The sequence below is a fragment of the Erpetoichthys calabaricus genome, chromosome 16 (assembly GCF_900747795.2).
Source record: "Erpetoichthys calabaricus chromosome 16, fErpCal1.3, whole genome shotgun sequence".
NCBI lineage: Eukaryota > Metazoa > Chordata > Cladistia > Polypteriformes > Polypteridae > Erpetoichthys > Erpetoichthys calabaricus.
The window spans coordinates 35,059,864-35,079,580 of record NC_041409.2 but is presented as its reverse complement, the minus strand read 5'-3'; the positions used below and the strand labels follow the sequence as shown (position 1 = coordinate 35,079,580).

The window sequence follows — 19,717 nt, the reverse complement described above, 5'->3', positions numbered from 1 at the left end:
AGACTGGGCAAAAACGGCCTGCATGGCAGATTTCCAAGACGCAAACCACTGTTAAGCAAAAAGAACATTAGGGCTCGTCTCAATTTTGCTAAGAAACATCTCAATGATTGCCAAGACTTTTGGGAAAATACCTTGTGGACTGATGAGACAAAAGTTGAACTTTTTGGAAGGCAAATGTTCCGTTACATCTGGTGTAAAAGGAACACAGCATTTCAGAAAAAGAACATCATACCAACAGTAAAATATGGTGGTGGTAGTGTGATGGTCTGGGGTTGTTTTGCTGCTTCAGGACCTGGAAGGCTTGCTGTGATAGATGGAACCATGAATTCTACTGTCTACCAAAAAATCCTGAAGGAGAATGTCCGGCCATCTGTTCGTCAACTCAAGCTGAAGCGATCTTGGGTGCTGCAACAGGACAATGACCCAAAACACACCAGCAAATCCACCTCTGAATGGCTGAAGAAAAACAAAATGAAGACTTTGGAGTGGCCTAGTCAAAGTCCTGACCTGAATCCAATTGAGATGCTATGGCATGACCTTAAAAAGGCGGTTCATGCTAGAAAACCCTCAAATAAAGCTGAATTACAACAATTTTGCAAAGATGAGTGGGCCAAAATTCCTCCAGAGCGCTGTAAAAGACTCATTGCAAGTTATCGCAAACGCTTGATTGCAGTTATTGCTGCTAAGGGTGGCCCAACCAGTTATTAGGTTCAGGGGGCAATTACTTTTTCACACAGGGCCATGTAGGTTTGGATTTTTTTTTCTCCCTAAATAATAAAAACCACCATTTACAAACTGCATTTTGTGTTTACTTGTGTTATATTTGACTAATGGTTAAATGTGTTTGATGATCAGAAACATTTTGTGTGACAAACATGCAAAAGAATAAGAAATCAGGAAGGGGGCAAATAGTTTTTCACACCACTGTATATACATACATATATACATACATACACATATATATATCTATACTAATAAAAGGCAAAGACCTCACTGACTCACTGACTGACTGACTCACTCATCACTAATTCTCCAACTTCCCGTGTAGGTAGAAGGCTGAAATTTGGCAGGCTCATTCCTTACAGCTTACTTACAAAAGATAGGCAGGTTTCATTTCGAAATTCTAATGGTCATAATTGGAACCTGTTTTTTGTCCATATACTATAATGGAGGAGGCGGAGTCATGTATCGCGTCATCACGTATTATGCCTCCTACGTAATCACGTGAAGTGAAAAGGAAGAGATTTACAGCACGATTTTGCTAGTATATATATATATATATATATATATATATATATATATATGTATATGTATATGTATATATATAGGGATGCACCGATACCGAAACGGGTATCTGGTATCGGCCTCGATACCACATTTTCTAAAGTACTCGTACTCGTTAAAAGTCCCCCGATACCGGGGACCGATACCACGGTCTGAGAAATGTCTGTTTGAACGGCGTGCAAGGGGTTAATCACAGGCGCCGAGTGCCCACCCCCAGGCCCCGGCTGCAGCTCAGAGCGGGGAGAAGGCGAGGCGAGACATGTCAGCCGTGTGGAACTATTTCAAAGTGAATGAAGACGACAAAACAAAGGCGGACTGCAAATTGTGCTCAGCGAAATTGTCCAGGGGAGGCTCAAAAGGTAGCGCATTTAACACAAGTAATTTAATCAAGCACCTAAAATCCCAACACGACAACGAGTACAAAGAGTTTACCCACGCTGCAGCAAACTCTTGCAAGACGAGAGAAAATGTCCAGAGACAATCCACGTGCTGTGAAAATAACACAGGCAATTATCGAGTACACTGCATTGAGTGACCAGCCACTCTCGGAGGTAGAAAATGTGGGATTCCTGCGTCTCCTCCATGTTCTGGAGCCCAGATATGATGTCCCAAGCCGCCGCTACATGACTGACACGGAGCTGCTTAAACTACACGACTCCGTGAAAAAACATATCCACAGCCTACTGCAAGGCTCCTCTGCGTTTAGTTTCACCACGGATATTTGGACAAGCAGTGTTAGCCCCGTGTCGCTAATTAGCCTAACCTCCCAGTGAATAAACGAGAGTTTCTTGTTTTTTTTGTTAAATTATATGACTATATAATTATGTTACCTGTAAATTTAAATCATGTTTTTATTAAGTACTCGGTATCGGCAAGTACTCGGTATCGGCGAGTACTGAAATGCAAGTACTCGTACTCGTTTTACAAAAAAGTGGTATCGGTGCATCCCTATATATATATATATATATATTTTTATATATATATATATATGTATATCTATCTATATACATATATATCTCTATCTATCTATCTATGTATATACATCCCCGTGCTTTGCAGCGGCGAAGTACTGCTTTTAAATTTTTATTAAGAAGAAAACCTTTTTAAATTGAGTGAAAATATACTAATAATTTGTTAAGGATCTGTTTTTTTGTGAAACTGACTTCACACAGCCTCTCCGCTGTTTTATAAACGAACGTCATATAAGGTCTTCCTTTTTCGTTGCTTTGCCAATGGAAGCAGCCTTTTTATTTAATCCTGTTTTTACGCTTGTTCTGTTTGTATATCACGTTGTCAGTTCAGCACTCCGGTTGTAATATGAACAAGCCGTGCAAGCACACTCTTGAGAATGCAAAGTATAGTTGTACAGAAGAAAAGCAATCTTGCCTCAAATGAATGGCAACCTTTTGTAGGTCTATGAACTTAATTTAAACTTTAGGTTTACACGGTGCTTTCTTTCCGAAGTACCTGCACTCATGAATATGTCTGTATGTGTAAGTCGGTCAAATCCACGCGCTTCGCACCGGCGAAGTACCGCTTTTAAATTTTTATTAAGAAGAAAAGAAAACCTTTTTAAATTGAGGGAAAATATACTTATAACAGTTTGTTAAGGATCTGTTTTTTTGTGAAGCTGCCTTCACTCTAGTGATCACTTCGAGCTGACTTGCTGGCCAACTATAAGCGTTACTTGGTAGGTAACCACCCATACAATCAGATTGTGACACAGACTTCGAATGCCGTGAATGTAATTACCCCGATCTACATGCTGTCAAATAAACGAACCACACGCCGTGGCGCAACGTTAGGGGCATCGCCTCTGGCGCTGACGTCCGAGGTTCGATTCCCGAGAGGGAGTGCAGTGGAGTTTGTACGCCTGATGAGCCCAGAATGAGGGCGAAACACGTGTCGCGTACTCTTTGCATTTATTTGACAGTAAACTATTTCAACCATTCTATGATCTGCTCCTCACAAACTGAGGGCACCATGGCGGATGTTAGCAGATTGCTGGCCAACCACAAGCGTTACCTGGTAGGTAACCACCCATACAATCAGATTGTGACACAGACTTCGAATGCCGTGAATGTAATTACCCCGATCTACATGCTGTCAAATAAACGAACCATATATACCATATATATACACATACATACATTGTGAGGGATGGCCGGCCATCCAAGTGGCTGTCACACGAGTGAAAGTAGAATAAATATAAAATATATATGTTCAAGCAACCGCTCGCAAGGTAAAATTAATACAGTAAACTAATTTGTTGCTCGAGCTACACAAAATGCTTCTTTATTTTAAGATGGCAGAGTTTGCAAATTCACCAAGAAAAACTGCCTCAGCAAACTTCTATGAATAAACATGCCACATCTCAACAAAACTGGTATACAGGAAGCCTCAGTTGTTTCATACAGACAGAGGAAATCAGATGGTCATGGGCTTTTGCAATAGGTGCTTTGTGCATTAAATGCAAACAGAAAATGTGATTCTTCAGTTATGACTTGAACAACAAAACAGATGACCCTCATAAATAGTGCAAGGCAGGAGTCACAAAGTTCAATGATGCTTTACAAAGAGCTGTGCATCAGAGTTTTGAAACAGCAGGAAACCAGGACCAGTTTATCTCTTTTATTGTGTAAACAGAGAAGACAATTAGAGGGGAACTATTTATAAATCAGAAGCAGAATTTCAAACCCTCCAATACAAATGTAAAATAAGATGATTATAGTACTTTGTTCAACTCAAGACTGAAGTAGCAGAATTCTGAATGTCTGTGGCAACCTGTTAAAACACAAATACCTTGTGATGGTGCGGGTCCTGCTCCAAGCTCCCTCTTCTTGTTTTGGGAGTCTCTTGAACCCAACTCCGTCAGTAATGTAACCGGATGAGCTGTATAAATGGGGACAGAACACTCTTGGAGCAATGGGAAGGTGCAAAAGTGCCTTTGATTTTTATAAATAAACTAAACAGCGTCCAAATAAAATGCAGTGTTTCGAAGTTAATAAATAAATAATCCATAAAAAGAGGTGATAAAATTGGAGGTTAAAATCCAAAAACAAAGCCTTTAAAACAAGGTTATAACCATGGCCGGAAGTGGTCCTTTATAAAAACCGGGTGAATTCTTTTAACTGGCGGCTTCCCGGCTTATCCTATACGGGGCCTTGCAGTAGGGGCATCGCCCTATCAGCAGGTGCAGCTGCCTTCCTCTGGTCTGGTCACCTTCCATCCCCTGGCTACGTACAGCTCAGTCCTCGGACGGAGGCTCAGGTTCCCCTAACGAACAGGGACCTCACACTGGGGCTCAACCTCCCAAGCCTCTCTCTTCTCTCCACTAACCTCCGCTTTGGGTTTTCTTTTTTTTTTTCCTTGCTCTCTTGCGCCGGCCTGTACTTATTCGGCTCCGTGGGCGCAGCGTCTCAATCATGCACTGTAGGAAGCCAATGAAGCAATTGAGAACGATCGCACCATCACATGAAGGTGCGTCTTTCCCCAATTACCTCGTCAACTCCCCGCGGTGGTGAGCTTGCGCACAGAGACTGACATGGCCAATGGATTATTTAAAAGAAAACGCCATTCTTTCGGAGCCACAGACCTGCTATATCACACTCCAGCCCACTTAAGCCGGCAGTTGCACAGGAAAGTTCCATGCCTCAACCAACCCAGTGCAACTGGTGGCCCAGGTCCACAGGCTTGGCCCTGACACTGCACGAAAACCACAATAAAAGCACTAAAACAACCCCACACTAAAACCAACCCAAGCCTTAAAACCAGGACAAGAATAAGGACTTTAAAAAGTACAGAAAAACCATCAATAAATGTCCATTAAAAAACTCAGTTTCTAAAATGTCCTTCTCCGGTTTCAGTCCATGGGTTCTTTCAAACAGTCAGACACCTATCCCGCTTGCTGCTCTGTCTCCTTTTTGGTCCCCATTGCCAGCTCATCCCACTGCTGCTACCATTTGTGATGGTGCTGGGTTCGAGAGGCCCCCAGAAGAGAAGTGGGAGCATGGAGCAGGACCCGCACCATCACACACCCTTATAAAAGGACTGCGGTAGCCTACCTGGGAAATTACAAGAGCATAACAAACTACTTCAGTGTCTGAAAAAGATAGGTAGGGATAGACAATGTAAATATTTTGTATACGACAAAAAAGAAGCTTTGACTGTAACTGTCTTATGGGATAAAGGTACAGAGAACTAAAGGACAATCCTATAAGAACCAATATTTAACAAGAAGATTACCAAATGCAATATTAATTTAGTTATAAATGCTTGTATTTCCCTGCATTTTGTTCTGAGATGTTCACTTGTGGTGATCAATTTTGTACACTTGTCCTATAGTACTTTTTTCCATACAGTCTCACAGACTGATGTTCACTTGATAATGTTTACCTATTTTGTAAGTCGCTTTGGATAAGGGCATCAGCTAAGCAAATAAATGTAAACATAACATAAATTGATGATTTCTAGCAAGTACAAAGTCGAGAGAGATGAAAATCACAGACAGTAATTAATAGCACCGAGCAACACAAACATTTAGGCTGTTACAGGCAGTCCCCGGGTTACGTACGAGATAGGGACTACAGTGATCCCTCGCTATATCGCGCTTCACCTTTCGCGGCTTCACTCTATCGCGGATTTTATATGTAAGCATATTTAAATATATATCGCGGATTTTTTGCTGGTTCGCGGATTTCTGCGGACAATAGGTCTTTTAATTTCTGGTACATGCTTCCTCAGTTAGTTTGACCAGTTGATTTCATACAAGGGACGCTATTGGCAGATGGCTGAGAAGCTACCCAACTTACTTTTCTTTCTCTCTCTCTTGTGCTGACTATCTGTGATCCTGACATAGGGGGTGTGAGCAGGGGGGCTGTTCGCACACCTAGACGATACGGACGCACGTCTAAAAATGCTGAAAGATTATCTTCACGTTGCTACCTTCTGTGTGCAGCTTTTAAGTATGCTGCACGGTGCTTCGCATACTTAAAAGCTCAAAGGGCACGTATTGATTTTTGACTTTGTTTCTCTCTCTCTCTCTCTCTCTGCTCCTGATGGAGGGGGTGTGAGCTGCCGCCTTCAACAGCTTTGTACCGGCGGTGCTTCGCATACTTAAGAGCCAAACAGCCCTATTGATTTGTTTGCTTTACTCTCTGTTTCCTTTGAAGAGGAAGATATGTTTGCATTCTTTTAATTGCGAGACAGAACTGTCATCTCTGTCTTGTCATGGAGCACAGTTTAAACTTTTGAAAAAGAGACAAATGTTTGTTTGCAGTGTTTGAATAACGTTCCTGTCTCTCTACAACCTCCTGTGTTTCTGCGCAAATCTGTGACCCGAGCATGACAATATAAAAATAACCATATAAACATATGGTTTCTACTTCGCGGATTTTCTTATTTCACGGGTGGCTCTGGAACGCAACCCCCGCGATGGAGGAGGGATTACTGTATAGGTTTGTACTTAAATTGAATTTGTATGTAAGTCGGAACAGGTACATTACTTTAATAAATGTTATTGTTGACCGACTGTAACCAAGTGCTCTGCCAATGAATGATGGAGTTTCACCTCTTTCTGACCTTTTTATTATTTCTACTTTATTTTCAATGGTGATGGTTTTTCTCTTCTTTACTGTAGCACCAGCACTAACATCAGATTTGTGTTTCAGAGCATTCTTGAAGGGTGAAGACAAAAGGTTAAGATGAGCTCTTCTGTACATGCTATCACAGCAGATTAGGCACCAGTCGTCAAAACGTCTGATGTATAGGGTGGTCCAGATCTAATTATGCAATTTTCATTACGCTATTAACTTATTTAGTTTATTACAAAGAAAATCACCCAAAAAATCCCAGACCATCGAGAAGTGTGCGAACTGACGACACGAAGAATCGTCCCCGCATAAATCAAAGTCATCCAGACAATCTGGATCTGTAGAATTAGATCTGGACCACCCTGTACTGACAAGAGACAACTTCCTGCTATGTGCGTAATAGTACAAGCAGGCTTGCTACTAAGAATGAATGGGGGCAGCGAGGGGCGGTTCATCACCAGCCCACATCACAGTCACCTCCACTACAGTATGCTGCCTGCAGCGTCCGCCACACCATCACCCCCATTCAACACGCAGCCATCCGAGGCACACTACAATGCTACCCCCCGTTTCCCCATTCACCCTCAATGGCCCCCCCCTCCATTCAGCCACAACAGGGTCACCACTTGCAGCATTACCAGTCGCCCACCTAGAACGAACGGGGCAGCCATGTGTGGTGGCCGGGCAGTGAAACCACTTGCTGCCGGGAGCCGCCTGACGGACACTACACTGCACAAGCAGTGAAAATGATCCCTTCCAGCCTCCATCCAGCCACCGCTTGCAGCGTCTCCGGGCTGAAGATGACGGAGCGGCAGTTACTGAGTTCGTATGTCGGATGTCCGTAACCTGGGGACTACCTGTATTCAATTTTTATAGCAGGAGTCAGCAGCACTCCACCTATTAAAACCTCTAGTGCACATTGGGGAACTTAGTATTGGCTTTTCTACTTCCTGAATTCAAATATTTTTAGTCCACTGGTTTGAAAAGCAGAAATAATAAGAGATGATTCTAGTTAATATTGGGCCCTGAATGATGTCACTCTCTGGATTTTTTGAACACTGAACAGTAAAAATGGCAGGTAGCATCAACTATCATCAGTTTACTCCTGCTTTTTTGAGAAGCTCTACATGCACAACAAAATCATGTGTCCACTGACCATATTCAAACCTTAATTTAATTTAAAGCAGTATGAACAATAGTGGCATCAGTTTGCTAATCATTTTCATGAACATTTATTCTTGACTGTGCTGGTTAAGAGAAACTGCTAATGTAGATGCACTGCTATCTCTCAAAAAAGAAGTTTCAAAACTTAATTAACAACAAATACTTAAAAAAAACATAAAAGATACTTCTTCCGATCACTGTAACTGGAATATTCAGTATGTTGTAAGTTAGCTCTCTAACAGACATTGCAGGCAACTTCCCCAAACTGGAAATTTTAAAATTTCTTTGATATTCAGTCTTAATCACATAGTCTATCTGAATGCTGAGGCTGGAGGCTGAGACAAGTACTCTAGGCCCAAATATGCCAATAGTATGATTTCAATCATGTTTGGTGCCCGATGAGATGGAGATGCCTTCCTGTAGCACTAAGGTCAAGAGGTCTATTTTGACCAGGCATGGAGTAATAACCAATACAGTTTGCAGCAGCACAACATAGTACTATAAGTAACAAAACAAAATTATTCTTACTAATAACAGCCAGAATGCTTGTGTTTGTGCTTGTAAACCAGTAAATGCCTTCAGCAGAGTATGTGAAGAGCTTTTAGATGCTGAAGACCTTAAGAGTGGTTCCAGGATTTGTAGTGATATTAAAGGATAAGAAACATACAGATCTGGCAGAGCCCAGCCTTTGTGGATCTGTTTTCTTTGGTTTACATTTATAATGTCTTGACAACAGAAGCTAGAAATTTCAAAGAAATCTAATACTTTTCAGTTTGCTCAAGTATACTGCAGGTAACCATTAAAAATCAACAAGAAAGTTCTTGCACGATTTTAATTTCAGTTACTGTCAACTCTCACAAAACAGGATATTCACAAGGAAGAGGGTCACATAAGTTAATATGAAACTCAAAATATACTTTACTACTACAAAGACTTAACATATCGTTAGGTAATATTTCATCAAGTACTAAAAACATATTTACATGTTTAGCTGGAGAACTGTACTGATTTTGTTAAAATTTGTTTTAATTATTATTCAGAAAAGTTTGTTAGGATAATTCAAATGTTATTAACATATAAAAATAATGTATTAAAAAACAGTAATTTCAAGCACAAATACCCATTAGCAACAATAATAATATCTTGGCTGTATTTTTAAAACAATTTAACAGCATCTTGATTAAAAGAGTTATCCAGTTCTATGAAATACAGTATCTCACAAAAGTGAGTACACCCCTCACATTTTTGTAAATATTTTATTATATCTTTTCATGGGACAACACTGAAGATATGACACTTTGATACAATGTAAAGTAGTCAGTGTACAGCTTGTATAACAGTGTAAATTTGCTGTCCCCTCAAAATAACTCAACACACAGCCATTAATGTCTAAACCTCTGGCAACAAAAGTGAGTATAACCCTAAGTGCAAAATGTCCAAATTGTGCCCAATTAGCCATTTTCCCTCCCTGGTGTCATGTGACTCAGTGTTACAAGGTCTCAGGTGTGAATGGGGAGCAGGTGTGTTAAATTTGGTATTATCGCTCTCACACTATCTCATACTGGTCACTGGAAGTTCAACATGGCACTTCATGGCAAAGAACTCTCTGAGGATCTGGAAAAAAAGAATTGTTGCTCTACATAAAGATGCCCTAGGCCATAAGAAGATTGCCAACACCCTGAAACTGAGCTGCAGCACAGTGGCCAAGACCATACAGCAGTTTAACAGGACAGGTTCCACTCAGAACAGGCCTCGCCATGGTCGACCAAAGAAGTTGAGTGCACGTGCTCAGCGTCATATCCAGAGGTTGTCTTTTGAAAATAGACGTACGAGTGCTGCCAGCATTGCTGCAGAGGTTGAAGGGGTGGGGGGGTCAGCCTGTCAGTGCTCAGACCATATGCCGCACACTGCATCAAATTGGTCTGCATGGCTGTTGTCCCAGAAGGAAGTTTCTTCTAAAGATTATGCACAAGAAAGCCTGCAAACAGTTTGCTGAAGACAAGCAGACTGAGGACATGGATTACTGGAACCATGTCCTGTGGTCTGATGAGACCAAGATAAACTTATTTTGTTCAGATGGTGTCAAGCGTGTGTGGCGGCAACCAGGTGAGGAGTACAAAGACAAGTGTGCCTTGCCTATAGTCAAGCATGGTGGTGGAAGTGTCATGGTTTGGGGCAGCATGAGAGCTGCCCACACTGGGGAATTACAGTTCATTGAGGGAAACATGAATGCCAACATGTACTGTGACATACTGAAGCAGAGCATGATCCCCTCCCTTCGGAAACTGGGCCACAGGGCAGTATTCCAACATGATAACGACCACAAACACACCTCCAAGACGACCACTGCCTTGCTAAAGAAACTGAGGGTAAAGGTGCTGGACTGGCCAAGCATGTCTCCAGACCTAAACCCTATTGAGCATCTGTGGGGCATCCTCAAATGGAAGGTGGAGGAGCGCAAGGTTTCTAACATCTACCAGCTCCGTGATGTCGTCATGGAGGGGTGGAACCTGTGAAGCTCTAGTGAACTCCATGCCCAAGTGAGTTAAGGAAGTGCTGGAAAATAATAGTGGCCACACAAAACATTGACACTTTGGGCACAATTTGGACATTTTTCACTTAGGGGTGCACTCACTTTTGTTGCCAGCGGTTTAGACATTAATGGCTGTGTGTTGAGTTATTTTGAGGGGACAGCACATTTACACTGTTATACAAGCTGTACACTGACTACTTTACATTGTGTCAAAGTGGCATATCTTCAGTGTTGACCCATGAAAAGATATCATAAAATATTTACAAAAATGTGAGGGGTGTACTCACTTTTGTGAGATACTGTATATGAACATTTCTGAGTTTATCCAGACTTTTGACTGGTACTGCATATGCTGACTTTCCATAACAAAGATTATCTAAAAATACTTTACAAACAAGTCAGGACAACACTGTTTTGATATTTTTACATCTGAAGCCTGGAAAGTTGTGGGAACTGGTTTAAGGTTCAGGAGTTTCACTGGAAAACTGGAGTCCTCAGTTTAATATCCATATTACTAACCGAGAATGCTAAACCGGATGGACGCAGGGACATCCGGCCATGGGCCGTAGCCGCAAAAAGACATACTGCGCAGGCGCAAAAAGAGTCCGCAAGAGGCGGATGAGGAGCCGCGAGAGGGGGACAAAAGAGGCCGCGAGAGGCAGATGAGGGGCCGCAAGAGGCGGACAAGACCACAGAAAAAAGGAGCACAGAAAAAAGAGAAAAAAGGAGAAATGAGGCGCAAGGAGCACCGAAAAAAGGAAAAGGCACATAAAAAAGTAGTCAAACGCAGGCAAAGCACGAAACACATTGCACACGAAACTAGACCCAAAAAAAAAAAAAAAAAAAAGAGGCTCGCGCATAACAGCAAGGCATCCCCCCCCCTACAGGCACCGGACGGGACACACACCAAGAGGGGGATTCAACAAGCCCATGGAACACAAAAAAAAGAACACAAAACCACCCCACAGACCCTACAAGCAAGGGACGGGACACACACAAAGAGGGGGATTCAACAAGACACAGGAACACAAAAAGAAAGAAGACGCTCGCGCAACAACAATCCTCAACCCCCCCCCCCACACACACACACATCCATAAGAAGTGACACCCAAAGCCACATATTCTAAAGTGAACGTCAACACCTTCACACTAGACAGCATAGGTGTCAGCATAGGTGGATCTCCTTACAATAAAGCACTATTAACCGTTCAACTGCAGAAAAGGAAACATATTAACAGTGACTGCGATCCTCCTTATTACTTATCCATATTTCGCATGCTGAGAAAGAAACAAGTCATGAATACACGGTCATGGGTACAAAACGAAAAGGAAAGGATAACAGGAACAAACACACGAACACGAAAGAAACAACAAAATAGACGGCTATGCAGCATAGGTGGATCTCATTACAATAAGGCACTATTAACCGTTCAACCGCAGAAAAGGCTCCATATTAACAGTGAGTGCAATACTCCTTATTACTTATCCATATTTCTAAAAGAAAAAATGTCTCGACTCCAAAAACGCAAAGCTCAACTAAAGCTTCTAACTAACGATGTACCTAAAAGTAAAAACTTTATGAACTGCATTAGATCCTACAATAGTTCATTTGCTTTTGCATCTACCGGAGTAAATATCAGGCCACCAAAAGGCAATGGCCCATACTGCTTTCCCATATGTGCACAAATACTGCATCGCATTGGAACAGTGCACCCTGAAACAAATCAACAACGCAAATATGCACAAATATACATCCTAGATCCACATGACGCAATCTATCAATCAAAGTGCTGCATCGCAACAGGCACGGATTCAAAACAAAACACCTCCCGTCTCAGACATACATTAACGGCAAGGAAGGCTACAACAGGCTTCTCACACAGCACAGGCAAATCGATTACAGCTCCAAAACAACACGTCCCAAATACTACACATGCAACAACGCGCCTCTCAAACGGCACAAGCAAAACATACACCAGGAAAATTCATTCGGATTAATGAATGTCATTTGCAATCATTGTCATTCAGTTCACTTCCCTGAAGAAACAACTGGCAATACAAGTAATACATTTACACGTTGTTGTCAAAAGGGTCAAATTAGACTGCCTTCTTTACATTCATATACTGAATATCTACAGAAGCTTCTAACTGACGATGTACCTGAAAGAGAAATCTTTATCAACTGCATTAGATCCTACAAATCGGTATCCACTATGAACATTAACGGTGGCACTGCACGTGACATCCGTCTTGAAAAAATGTTGTTTATTGATGAATGTACAATGGCATGAAGTCACTTACTCAACACCATTCATAAACTTCTACAAACGTTTATGAATAATAATATTCGATTTGGAGGAATGGTACTTTTATGAGGAGGACATTTTAGACAGTGATTAGCTATTCTTCCAGATGCCATGCACTCAGCAATTATTCAGTGCACCTTAAAATACGCAGACAATTGGCATTGCTTTCAAAAGATACAGTTAGTAAAAAAGATACGATGTCCAGAACCAGTTTAATATTCTTAACTAATACATAAAACAAAATATAAAAATGAACAATACATGAAAGTTTGTACTATCGCTACATGAGACCAATTCTACAGAAGCAGTCATGAGCATTACGTCAACAAGACACTTATTCATATAGCACAGCAATATCTATATAAATGTTAGTGGCATGAGGATTTTGACATTTGACAGTGAGTTTTACCTGGGCCAACAAAAGTGCACATACTAAATTTACTGCTATCCTTAGCACACTCTGGCATATGCAGTACAGCAAAGAGTGGAAAAACCAAATCATCTTAAAGACACCTTTAATTACACAAGGTGTTTAACATAAAAATTTCTTCGATGAACACACATAAATATGTGGTTGATCCAAAGCGAATTAACCTTGGAAAAAAGCCTGTGAGTATTATGTTTCGATATGTTACTGGTAGGTCTTCGGATCCGAGTACAGTACTGTTCCCTCATTGGCCTGGATAAAAATCGCAAGAATCCTTTGTGCTAATCAAAACAAAAGCGCCCTACAACGTTTTAACACAAAAGGATGTACCGAACACTTCCTCAAGTGACGTCCGATAAATGTGTGTGCCAGTTTCGACAATAAACTCGCTGGCAAAATGTGGAACAGCAGCTGTTTTTTTATTTAAAATCTAACGGATTCAATGGGTTTGTCTTGTTCCAGCTGCAGATATAATCATGTAGTAGCTTTACTTCATTTTGCTAGATTGTTTATCTCTTATTCTCTTTTGCTTTTGAAGCTTCAACCTTCAGTTTTATATGTATTAAAACGTGCTTTCTAAGTCAACTTTGATAATGATGTCTGTGAAGTATTAATAATGACAAAAAAACGGTGCATTTTAAAGCATTACCTCTTCTTGTCACTGTCATCAAGCTACGTGAATTCGTAAATCAGAGTGACTAAGTAGCCTGTCCAGTACGTAAAGGGTCGTGAAGAAGGCAGACTTATGATGTTACAGCAGACGACCTTCCAATCAGTAAGAACAACCACAACTCCTAATGAAATTAAAAATAATAACGTCGGCAGAAAGATAAAAGAAAAATGTAATACACGTGGAAGTGGCTTCAGCTGTTTTCATAGCAGTAGTTGTTACCCCCAACAAACGTGCCAGGAACGTTCAGATTGAAAATCTGCAAATTTACAACTTTTTTCATTATGTAAGTAAATAAGACCACGAGTAATGTGTTACCGCCAGACTTTACCGACGAACTATCCTGCTGTAAACTCTGTTGACAAACTCTCAGTACTTTCAGTTCATGTCAGTGCATCCTTAATAACTCAGTCAATTATATCGGCTGTCATATACTTACCGAAAACCACCCAAACACATATGTTGCAACTAACTTCTACGTTTTCTTTGCTGTTTATTATTTCCATGCAGGATCACTTAACGTATGCGCCATGTTGCGAGGTTTTGACGTCACTTCCTTTTCCGGCAACCGAATTGCGTATTGGGAGCCGAGGCCGAGAATTCGAGAATTCTGCTTTGATTTGAGTTTGCTTTTTTGATTCTTGCCAATTTAAAAAACTATTAAATGTAATTTAAATCATATTATTTGTTAAAGAAATATTTTTTTCAATTTTAATGGAAAATAATATTAAGGCAAAACACAAATGTTTAATATCAGTTGGTCAGATGCTGTGTATCTCAGGTAGTCCTGTACTACGTAGTGAGGTACAAAGAGCAGACAATCCAACGGTCTAAGTGCTGTCTCAGTGAACAGCGGACGTAACAAGTGCAATAACAATTTTAACTAATCCACAGCTTCTCTTGTTTTGGTATCATGTTTCTCCTCTGTTTGCAGCAATTAATATTTTACCATCTCTCAATTCTGACATTTTGTAAACTTAATAAACATTATTGCAATCATAAAGCTACATTAGATCAGCTGTTATTATTGTAACTGCTAGTCACATTGAGCATATGAAAAAGCCCAGAAATCCCAATACAAAAAGTAATGACAATAAGATATAAACATTAGTAAAATCATATCTTAAACTAATTGTCTCTCTGTAACTTATGGGCAAATCTATTATCGGTGACCTTGGTGGCCTGTGCCCTGGGGCCCTTGTTGCCAAGCCGCCTTGGCATAAGTGAGAAAAAAGTCTGTTTTTACCTTGTGCCCTTACAGATACCCATGCATTTCATTGACCCCCTGCTGGATATAATGTACAAGTAACATTGCTTTTAAATCTCTGAGGAGGAAAAATATAATGTACAAGGGTCATTTTATTTTTATATGTGATGTTCATGCTTATAGGGGTCTTAACCTGGTCTTGCTGTAACTGATTTCCCAATTAAATTGATAATACAGAACAGTTGATACTTGTCATTAAATATACACCCAGCTTCTCCTAATAACCAAATTAAACCAACAGTCACCAAAGCATATAAGATACCTAGTCAGAGGCTGGACAATATTTGTAAAGAATGTCTCATTGCAGTGCAAACTTCACATTAGAGCACAAGTTCTAGTATATAATAACAACTGTGAGAGATCTCATATCAGATCTGGGAGATACCTGCAAAGATACCTCCTTTACACTTGAAGCATCTTTTAATGCATTCTTTCCAAACAAATGGCCAAGTTACTTCGAATTTAGGGACAATGAGTCTGCGTTTTTTAAATAAAGACTAATTCATTGGTTAAATGCATATGGATTTGTATTTTTGTATTTCGTATATTATGGAAGATTTCCATGCATCGCTTGTCATTTTCTGTGGCATTGAGTTAAATATATTTGATCCAGTATCATGCTATATTTCAGTCTAAATATAAATATAAAATTTGGTTTCCATATTTTTTAATGGAGTATTTGTGCTTTTCCATGTGTGTAACAGTCAGTCTGATGCGTGTGGAATTAATTTTGTAACATTTCTGACTGTACTAGGTCGATTAAACCTGCTCACGAGGTGGTCTAAGTTAGCAACTTTCTTCTTCTTCTCCAACTTGATGAATGACACTGCAACTGCACTTAGACTTAGTCTTGGTCTGCTGCTAGTCTGCAGCTCTGGGGCACAATGCACAAGTGCCTAACCTGAAAATGAGTCTTGTCACTGTAATACATACTAAGACTAGATCAGTGTGGGATCATCGAAAGCTCATAACACACGGCAACTGACACCATATGTCATAGGAGTTAGCCTTTATTCCCTGTGTCTGCATGGGTTTTAAATGATTGATGATATAATTGGGTGAGTGAATGCACCCAGTGATAAACAGGTATCCCATCCATGGTTAGCTCCTGCCTGGCAACATGTGCTGCCAGGATAGCCTCCAAAACCCCACAGTCTTTTAATGTGTTCAGCAAGTACATCAATTACAATACACTTATACAAATTAAGCAGCCCTGACTTATTAGGACTGTAAAGAAACTTGGAAAACATATTGATGCAAAAAATGTTCTAAATACTGTAGCTGAAATCAGGTTTTCATTTGCATCACCTTCCTGGTACTGAACCTTCCTGTTTTCAGATGACACACAAGAGACATATCCTGGACTGACTATCACTGCAATACTGTACAGTCTGGTAATAATGCAAAAAAAAATCTAGCATAGTGTTCACATACTATGTTGAGAGAAGCCTCTATGCACTCAAACTGGTGCTGACCCAATTTCAGAAAGAACATATCCCCATCTCACTCACTTTTGCAAGGCAATGTAACACGCCCACTTAATCTGAAAATTGACAGTGAGGCCTCATTCCTTTGGCCTATGGTGAAAAATATATGTGCTGCACCCTTAAATGAAATTATCTGCTTGTACCATTGCTAACTACTCAGATATTCATGTGTTTTAATTTCTTTAATGCATATTTGCCTTTGTATGTTTGTAAATAAATTATCTGTATACAATATTTTATCATTTTAAATCATTTGGTATGTTTTTTATTACTACTGTTATCAGGAAAATCTCAAAGACATTAATAAAATAAATTCAGCAGAATTCTTTGAAAGAAATGGTTAATTATGTACTTGAGGACACCAGTCAAAATTAAGGGACAGTGAAGCATTGAAGCAAGAAAGTACTTCTTTACATAAAATGTGTGAGATCTGGAAAAAACTGAGTCATGTAGTTAAAGCAGAAACATTGACAACTTTTAAGAATTGTCTGGATGGGATACCTCGACAGCTTAGCTATTAGCTAAACAAATTTAATGGACTGAACAGTCTCCTCTCATTTGTAGAATTATTCAGATTCTTATAAAAATAGAGCTGTTTACTTATGAATAAAAAGATAGGGAAAAATCTAAAGTTTCACAGATCAAAATATACTTCTTGTTTATGTTTCATTGCATGTTGTTTTATTTACAGTATTTTTTTGAAAGCGTGAGCTGGTGGTAGAGCCTGACTACTTCATTCTATGAGTTAGAAATATCTCATTACCTAATTTATGAGTTATAACAGTGGAATGAAAAAATAAATGTGTGCAGTTTCACTTCCTAAACCTTTATCTTGTACAGCAAATTGTCATAATTAGGTAAGCCATCTTATACACAGCTTATCTTTGCTTGGACTTGGTTTTCCTTATCTTAAATTATCTACCTCTCTTATGTACCTTTGATTTCCTCGTCATCCACCTAATTATAATCTTTGCACATGTTCCACATCAATAATTTACGTTAGCTGTTGTTTTGGAGTCTATACTTCTATGCAGCTATCTATATCTTTTATGCTGACATTTCAGTTTTATCTATCCATTTGTATACTCCTTTTGATCCAAAAAAGCACATGGTATTGTTCTTCTTCACTAGTTCTACCTAGGTCTTGAAGTCCACACTTATGGCATCCTGAGTGTGGTTACGTGAAAACATGTGTGACAAGAGCCAATACCAGACCCAGGGAAAAGATTTTCCGTAAAATAATAATCAAACAGTATTTCTCATTGGGTTTAGCACCAGTCAAAGGTGGGATTTACTGAAATAAAGAACAATATATTGTGGCCCTATTTGGGACCCTAGAAATCACAAGACCAGTAAATATTAACCATACACCACCCCTTTCTTGTCAAGCCTAAAAAAAAATGTACATCTTCAGATTGTTAATACTCTTTTGCATTATTGTTGTATTATTCAAGTTGATCATGCTTTCACCCTATTTCCTGACTAATAGATGGATATATTAATCTTTAGCTGGAAATCATGCAAATTTTATGAATAAAGTTATAAGACACTTTATATTTGCTTTGGTTTTGCAATACCTTGAATCAAGCAACTAGCTTTTCTTTATTTTATATTGTGATGAATACATAATGTCCCTTGGCCAAGGGGAAGGTGTGCAGAAGACTATAGCTGGCACCTCAGTTATAGTTCCACCTATAATCTATTAGAGACAGGGGCACAGTAGGATAGGAAAGCATGCCAATGACATTCAGGAATACCTATGAAACAAATATATTTTTAGGCATTGCTGTGTTAGAAAATGGCACCATGCAAACCTGCTGCGAGAAATTGGACAACGAATGCCAGGATTTCCAGTGTGTAATTTCCAATTGATAGCAATACAGGAACCAGGCTATCTTATTTGATGACACCTGTTGTTCTGCTTGGTTTACCATTCAAGAGAAAGAAGTGACAGTCACAATTGAAGATAATGTGACACTGGTTTATGAAAATCTGGAAGCAGTCAGCATTAGGAAGAATTCAAATGCATATATCATAATGAGTGTCTCAAATTCAGTCCAACTTTTGCAGGGCATTAACCCATGGGCTAAGGCATTTGCAAGTTATTCATGAATGTTTTCATACAGGTACTGTGATGACTTAAAGAATAATTCCTTTGGTCCTTCCAGATCCTTCTCAACAGTTATAACAGTATTCCTGAAATTTCTTTTGCCTGCATCATTCAAGTGTGTCACATCCTTACAGGGAACACAGCTAACCACCTGACTCCACAAAGACAAACCATATGGCTCCTATCAGATACACTTATTTATTTATAAAATTGATGAGTATATCACAAAGGAACTCTTGTTATGGGGTAGAAGAAATTTAGGCATCCCTAGACCACCCAAATTTGAATCATTCTGATTATGGCTTGCTGTGGAGAGTCCAATTTACTGCCCTCTAGTGCTGTGTGTGAGAATAATAGAAATGCAAAACTAATCCTTTGCATATATAATGATGGCAACCTCACAAGTTAGTTTTCATGCAAATTGCAGCACTGCATCTGGATACATCTACAGAATTTAATATAGTAACTGCTCTTAGTTAAATATTGTCAGTTTTATCTCCCCTTTAGATTTCTGTATGGTTTTTTGAACATAGGGAAACAAATAAGATTAAAGTCTTATATTTTGTTAAGACAAATAGTCAGTTGATTTTGAAATTTCTTTCAGAAGTCCACATGCATTTTGATGTTTCATAATCTGTCTAATTCTTTTCTTTCGGGTCTTTTATGTTTTATGTAAATTAATTTAAACAACTAAAAGCTTTGAAGCATGTCTAAAAGAATTACTGGGGGGTATTATAGTGCAAGGGTTTGTGCTCCTGCCTCATAAACCAAGCACCTTGGGTTCTACCCCTATACCTGGCTATAGTCTGTGTGCAGTTTGAACATTCTCCCCATGTCTCTGTGGGCTTTGTCCATCTACTCTGGTTTCTGCCCCAACA

General features: G+C 39.6%; 1 protein-coding gene across 1 annotated transcript in view; it reads right to left on the bottom strand.

Annotated features, from left to right (window-relative positions):
* LOC114666984 (zinc finger protein 106-like) overlaps nucleotides 1-14,502 on the bottom strand; it is an 88,808-nt gene extending 74,306 nt beyond the window's left edge. Inside the window, exon 1 of the mRNA XM_051920064.1 lies at nucleotides 14,415-14,502. The gene's annotated coding sequence lies outside the window, so the exon portion shown is untranslated. The remainder of the gene's footprint in view (nucleotides 1-14,414) is intronic.
* Nucleotides 14,503-19,717: the final 5,215 nt, after the last annotated feature.